We start from the raw sequence: 6737 nt of genomic DNA on the forward strand, positions 1-6737 counted from the left end.
TACTATTACGTGTACTGCATCCCATCTCCATTAGTAAGTATGAAGTAGCCTCACTGTGACAGATTAAATTGTTCAGAGATGGAGTTGAGTGAGAGACCCTTATGTATTCATATTCTCATGCCTTGCTCTGGGAAGATTCTGCATGGGGCAATGCTGCATGGGGCATATGTATTCTCATGCTTTGCTCATTGTTGGAAGACATCCCCACTCAATGGCTGTCAAATGCTTTAGCAGAGGAGCTGTACTATAACCAGCAGGAGGAATGCAAAATTGCTCGATTCATTGCCATGTATGCAAATGTGACAAATGATGGATGCAATCTTGAAAGAAGTGGAGAATCAAGAGCCACTTTGTGCATTTATTGATGCATCTGGTGGTACAGGAAAAATATTCTGCTTCAACATGATTCTTCCAGCAGTGCACGGGGAAAGGAAGATTGCATTGGTGGTGGCATCCAGTGGACTTGCTGCTACCATGCTTAAGGTGCTTAAGAAAGCAGGACTGTGCACTCAAGGTTCAAGGTACTTCTGCCTGTGTTGAAAACCAGCACCTGCAGCATATCAGCACAGTCTGACCTTGCTGAGCTGATTTGAGAAGCAGCTATCATCATCTGGGATGAGGCACCAATGGCTCATCGGTACATTGTGGAGGCTGTAGAATGGATGCTGGGAGATTTACTGCAAAGCAATTTACCTTTTGGTGGCAAGGTGATAGTGTTTAGGGGTAATTTGGGGGAAATCCTGCCTGTTGTGAAAAATGCCTCATAACTACAAATAGCAGAGGCATGCTTAAAGCAATCTGTGTTGTGGAACCACTTCCAGATTTTCCAACTTCGTGAGAACATGCAGATATGTAAGGGAGGTTTTGATGCACAAAGTGCAAAACACTCTCAATGGCTTTTGGATCTGGGAAATGGCCAAATTACAAATATTGATGAAATAATTACCCTGCCTCCTGAACTCTGCATGCCTCTGGATCTCTCAACAATGATAGAATGGACATTTCCAAATCCATTGGATAATTATCAAAATCCAGGATGAAAGAGCTATTTTTGTGCCACATTAGTCCATTGTACAGGAGATGAACACTGCTATTGTGGCAAAATTTCCAAGCCAAGAATGAATTTATACAAGCACAGATGCTCTTTCAGAGCATGAAAGTGTTATGGCTGTGCCAACTGAGGACCTGAATTCCATGGAGGTGTCAGGTTTGCCTCCACATCAACTCATCCTTAAGCCTGGGATGCTCATCATGCAAAACCTTGCTTCTAAGGATGGTCTGTGCAATGGAATATGTCTATTGGTGCAATCCGTCATCAACAGCAGACTACTTGTGGCAAAAATTGTTGGATCAGAAAGAACAGTACTAATTCCTTGGATAGCACTAAGTCCTTGAATAGCACAGAAGCCATCTGACTACACATTTCCATTCACATGGACACGCTGACAGTTCCCTGTGCAGGTGGCATTCAGCATGACCGTCAATAAAGCCCAGGGGTAAACATTAAAAAGAGTACGAGTGCTCCTTGAGGATCCTATCTTTACTCATGAATAACTGTATATGGCTGCTTTCAGAATCTCCCACCCAGAAAACATCCAATTTGCAGTGACTGCTCACTTGAGTACCAAAACCAGGAATGTTGTGTATATGGAAGTGTTGTAAATCTCTTACAGTAGGAAAGCGTGATACATTTCAGGATTTTGTGTATGTGGAAGTGTTGTGAAGCTGTTGAAGTGCAATAAAATGTGATCTCAAGCCAAAAATTGGCTCTTCATGCAAGCAACGCTGCATGGGGCATCTAGTGCGTGTATAATTATGGTCCTTTGCAATCTTTTGGGCACAAACACCCTCCTGGGTTGTTTATGGTTACTTGCATCTGACTCGCAGGTTGGAGAGTAGTTACTTGCATCTGACTTTCCAACCTCCCAGGTATAATAGACTGAAGCCCAGAACTACCTGCCAGCTTGCTTAAGAGTTCATAGGTAGAGCGCACATGCACTGTTTTACTTAGTGTTTTTTTAAATAGCTGCTTTTTATTCATTTCTTGTGTTTTTCTTATACTTCACAATTTTTTTAATTTTGTGCAAATCTATATGCCTTAATACCATATTTTGGCATGGGTGGGTATGCACTAAGCAAAAAAAATACCTTACAATATTCTTAGTCTATATACTAATTATCATATTAGCATATATAGATTAGTGTGTGTAAAAGATAGGCACTGAAGCAATCACCATTACAATACCTTTTGTGGGTATAACTTCACGTCTCTTCTCTCTGCTGACTTCACTGATATTACATTTACAAAGTATTTAGCCCACAGTAAAGATGTTTTTGCCCAGAGTGCACATAAAAGAGAGGAAATATGAGTTTCACCTATATAAAATTTTCAGAATTAGTTATAGAAGTGAACAGACGATAGACAATAAATCCATAAAAGCTCAAAAATAAGGAGTTTAGACCTGGAAAATTATTCCAAATGGATCCAAGAGCTTTGACAAAGCAGTCTGAAATGAATATATAACTCAAGGCAGTAAGAAAACATATCAAAGTAAATCTATTTTTCAGTATTAGCTTATCCCTGTTTGCAAGGTATATTTGTGGTTCAGAAATCAAGCCTTCAGGGTATTATTAGTCAGGGAAGTCAGATAAGTAGTGCATGCATTAGTGTACTAAAATCCCAAGTCAAAGTTATATTCTAGTGGAATACTATCTTTGCTGAACTAGTATCTTTAGTAAAGGCGAGACATTTCTATCCCACTACTTGTAGTGCCACAATTTTATTTCCAAACAAGTTAGGTTTATCTTTGCCTGTTACAGGTTACCTTTAAAATGTTTTAAAGTTGTGGAATATTATGCTGTCATAAAGCTAGACCAATTTTAGAGCAGTCACAGATTAGAGTTTAATGCCATCTCAGACCTCCACAACTCTGACTTGCCACTAGAGGGCTGGTGAGCAGAGAAGTGGAAGAGAGGCGTGGATTCTGGGGTGGGAGTGGTACAGGGTGGCATGTATCTCAGAGATGGAGCAGAGGGAGGTGGAGAGAGAGGAGAGACTGAGCAAGGAGAATGCTTTTTCTGTGGTTGATTTAGCACTGGTTAAACATGCCCTAATGATTGCAGTCCTGAATTTATCCACACAGTAGGTATAGCATAGAAACAGGGAAAACCTCTACCTACATGCCTCAGCTGCAGCCTGGGGGGAATGAAAGAGGCCTCCATGCTATCATCCCAACCTTGATATTGTTCATTTGCTGACAAGGCCCAAATAGGCAAGAAACAGTAATGTCTAGCTCATGTTTTGATCCATTAGTCAAAGGAACTGAGTTTTGGGCCTGGTTCTTCTGCTAGCTCATCATGTAGTGTTGGGAAGCCTCTCTGCCTGTTTTCCAATGTGATAGAAGTTTTGAACTTACTTTGCAAAGTGCTTTGAAATACATGGATGACAAGTTCCACATAAGAGATAAGCATGACTTTGGAAGTTGCTTGCTATCTGACTAGGCACTACATGGCCATACCTTCTTCCCAGAAGCTGTTTGTTGCTACCCTTCTAGCTCCAGTGAGTTGGATGCATTTAAATACCCTTGGCAAAATACTACTTGAGGCACACAGTAAATGCCAGCTCTTAGTTTTCACTCTTTTTTTTTTTTATACTATAGAAAAAGAATAGAGCAATTCTTCTTTTGCAAAGAACTTAAAAAGACCCCAACAGGGTAGAGGGCTTTTAACACTATGGATTCTTATTTGAAATCTCTGGCATTATCTTGTAAATCATATTTATAAACTTAAGAGTTAACCTCTGGCAGCTCTGCTCCCCCTGTGGAGTGAATGCATCCATTTCAGCAAGAGGAGAGAGCCTGGAGAAACATGCTCCTCAGGCTCTCTGTGGCTCCACACTGAGAATGGAGCTGCTGGACTTAATCCTTGGTGGCTCCACTCTCAGTGCAGAGCTGCTATGCTAACAGTGGAGCTGCCACAGCTCAGCAAGAACAGACCTTTTTCCAACCAGCAGGGAGAACCTAGGAGGTTCTTCCCAAGGCTGGCTGAAAGTATGATAGTGGCTTTATGGTGAGAACATAGGTGCTAGAGGTAATGCTTTAGTAGCTCTGCTCTCAGCATGGAGTCACATCAATAATTTCAGCGAGACTAGGGAAACCCAAAAAGTTCTATTCCCTGTGATCCCTGGTCTCACTGAAATTAAAGCAGCTGAATTAAACTGAGAGAAGCTGAGCTGCCCAAGAGCGAGACCATGAAGCTGGGAGAAGCACATTTCCCCTGTTCACATGGTCTCCATCTAACTGAGCCCTAGTGGCTGCATGCTGAGCATGGATCTCCCATACAGGAGGACTGTGCAACTACGGAAAACATGTTTCACTGACTCCATTGTCTCTCTGCTATTACACCACTCAGAGGCACTGCTCTTAGCCTGGAAGGGAACCGGGGTTTTGGAGAGTGGGAAGTGGTACAGCAGCTGGGGACTCTGCATCCTCTGATGCTGGAGGAATGAAAGTAAAGCATTTTACCTCCTTTGACCATTCAAACTATACCCTCGATTGGTATGGGCAAAACATTTCAGAGGTAAACCTTCTTCTGAATAGCTTATTGTATAGAGAGTACTTATGACAGGTTAACATTCTTTAATGGGTGAATGCTCCTGTTCTAAGTACCTTTCTGATTTTTAAAGCTAACCTGTAACATGGCCCTTGAATTACTCTTGATACCATACAAAACAAAGGCAATAGAATATTTATCTCAAAATTACCAAATTTTAGCTGAAGACTTACACATATTGCACTCTTCAATAATTACAGTAAGTTTTGAATGCAATCCAAATATTTAAAATGGATTGTTCTATCTCGATCCTGGTGGATTTGAATTCTAATTTGATGTTAGGTTTCTAATAATTGTGGGCATATATTTCAAATAACTATAGTTTGGCTGCAAAAGAATAGAAAACCTCTGTAGAAACATATTATAGTCACACTTATCAGAAAATGTTTCCATTGTTTCCATCAAGAGGAATAATTAATTAATCCTTATTTTAATCATATTGTAGTTTTGTCTAAATACAAAATCTTGTGGCAGAACTTATAAAGAATCTGTCCCCCGGGTTAGGCAAAAAGATTAACATTCTTTAAGGGACACATCCTTTAATTACAAATTGTCTGGCAAAAGGAGTCTTATGGGATGTGTGCTTTTCTGGTTAAATTACTGTTAAACAACCATTTTTGCTTGTTTTTCTTTCATTAGAAATGAGAGGCATTTGTGCTATTCCCTCTAAGGAGCAGTCCTTTCCCAGCTCACTAAACTCTAATATGAAATCATTTAGGTTGGAGAGGCAGCGCGTATCTAAACTACTATGTTTGTTACTGAAAATGTATACCCGAATGGCTCAACTACCACCCAATATTCAATCCAATCAGCTAAGTACTACTGAAAGTGTTGTCTAAAAAATACTGTATCAAAATAAAAAAGACCATCCAAACCAGTACTAAATTTAGATAGTCTTTGGAACAAAAAGACATATTATTTCTATACTCACTGAAAATGTGTGCACTATTTCCCATAAACTACTGGCATATATTTTGGTAAGAAAAGGATTCTGTAATAAGACAGGTGTATCTTATTATCTCTTATAGTTTCATAGTTTGTAGGGTCGGAAGAGACCTGAGCATATCATCAAGTCTGACACCCAGCCATGGCAGAAATATCACTATTCTTAACACTAATATGAATAATGCAATATTTAAAAAAATGTAAACTTGAATATGAATGATTTTTTTTTTTAAAAAAGGTGTATAAAAAGAACAAAAAGACATTCTTCAGGATTTGGGGAAATTTAATACAGAAAACTAGTTTCAAATATTGTTAAAATTGAGGTAAAGAGTTTCAGAAAAGTGTTAGGATTGCTCAGTAAAACCATGCACATTTAAATTGATCATTAATACAAATACAGAAATGGACATAATACAGAAAGGACATAATTCGTTGGCCTTAACCTCTTTCCTTCCCACCCCACCAACCCTTCTCTGCTAGAGCAGACAGCACAGCCCAGCCCAGGGCTGAAAATCATGCTAGGATGTGGATGGACTATGATTTAGCTAGAACTAGGAAGGGGTTTGGGACAGAAGTTTCATAAACTAGTTTGACCCAAATCAGTTAAGTCTGATACTACATTCAACCAAGTTTATTTTAAACCAGTTTCAGCCATTGTGAAACTGGTATATGTGTATTAAACTTAATGTCTGTTACAAGTTTAAACCAGTTTCTGATTACTTAAACTGGTTTATGTGTAACTTCTGTCCCTAGCCTAAGAAAATACATGAACCAGTTTGCAAAAAACTGGTGATTCCTTTGTCTAGTAAAAGGAAAATCTTCTCTGTCCATGAGCCCTGATTGCTTTTTCCTTGCTGATTTGTTCTGTGCATTGTGAAGACAAGGTATGCCATGAATAATTTTGAGATGGACATCAAAAAAGAGGCACAATAATGTTAAAGTATCATTTGGATTAATTACTCAGAATTAAATTTGATACAGTTACACTAGCGTCATCAGCGACTTGGATGAGGGGGTGAAATGTACTCTGTCCAAGTTTGCAGATGATACTAAGCTATGGGGCGAAGTGGACATGCCAGAGGGCAGGGAACAGCTGCAAGCAGACCTGGACAGGTTAGACAAGTGGGCAGAAAACAACAGAATGCAGTTCAACAAGGAGAAATGCAAAGTGCTGCATCTAG

General features: G+C 39.5%; 2 long non-coding RNA genes across 2 annotated transcripts in view; both read right to left on the reverse strand.

The window, feature by feature from the left end:
• LOC109306413 overlaps positions 1–6737 on the reverse strand; it is a 920948-nt gene that overhangs the window by 636307 nt on the left and 277904 nt on the right. The gene's annotated exons all lie outside the window — the stretch shown is intronic.
• Positions 2607–6737, reverse strand: part of LOC109306415 — a 12159-nt gene continuing 8028 nt past the window's right edge. Inside the window, exon 3 of the long non-coding RNA XR_002099984.1 lies at positions 2607–2618. This is a non-coding gene — a long non-coding RNA (uncharacterized LOC109306415). The remainder of the gene's footprint in view (positions 2619–6737) is intronic.

The sequence above is a fragment of the Crocodylus porosus genome, unplaced genomic scaffold (genome assembly GCF_001723895.1).
Source record: "Crocodylus porosus isolate Cpor-Errol unplaced genomic scaffold, CroPor_comp1, whole genome shotgun sequence".
Taxonomy (NCBI): domain Eukaryota; kingdom Metazoa; phylum Chordata; order Crocodylia; family Crocodylidae; genus Crocodylus; species Crocodylus porosus.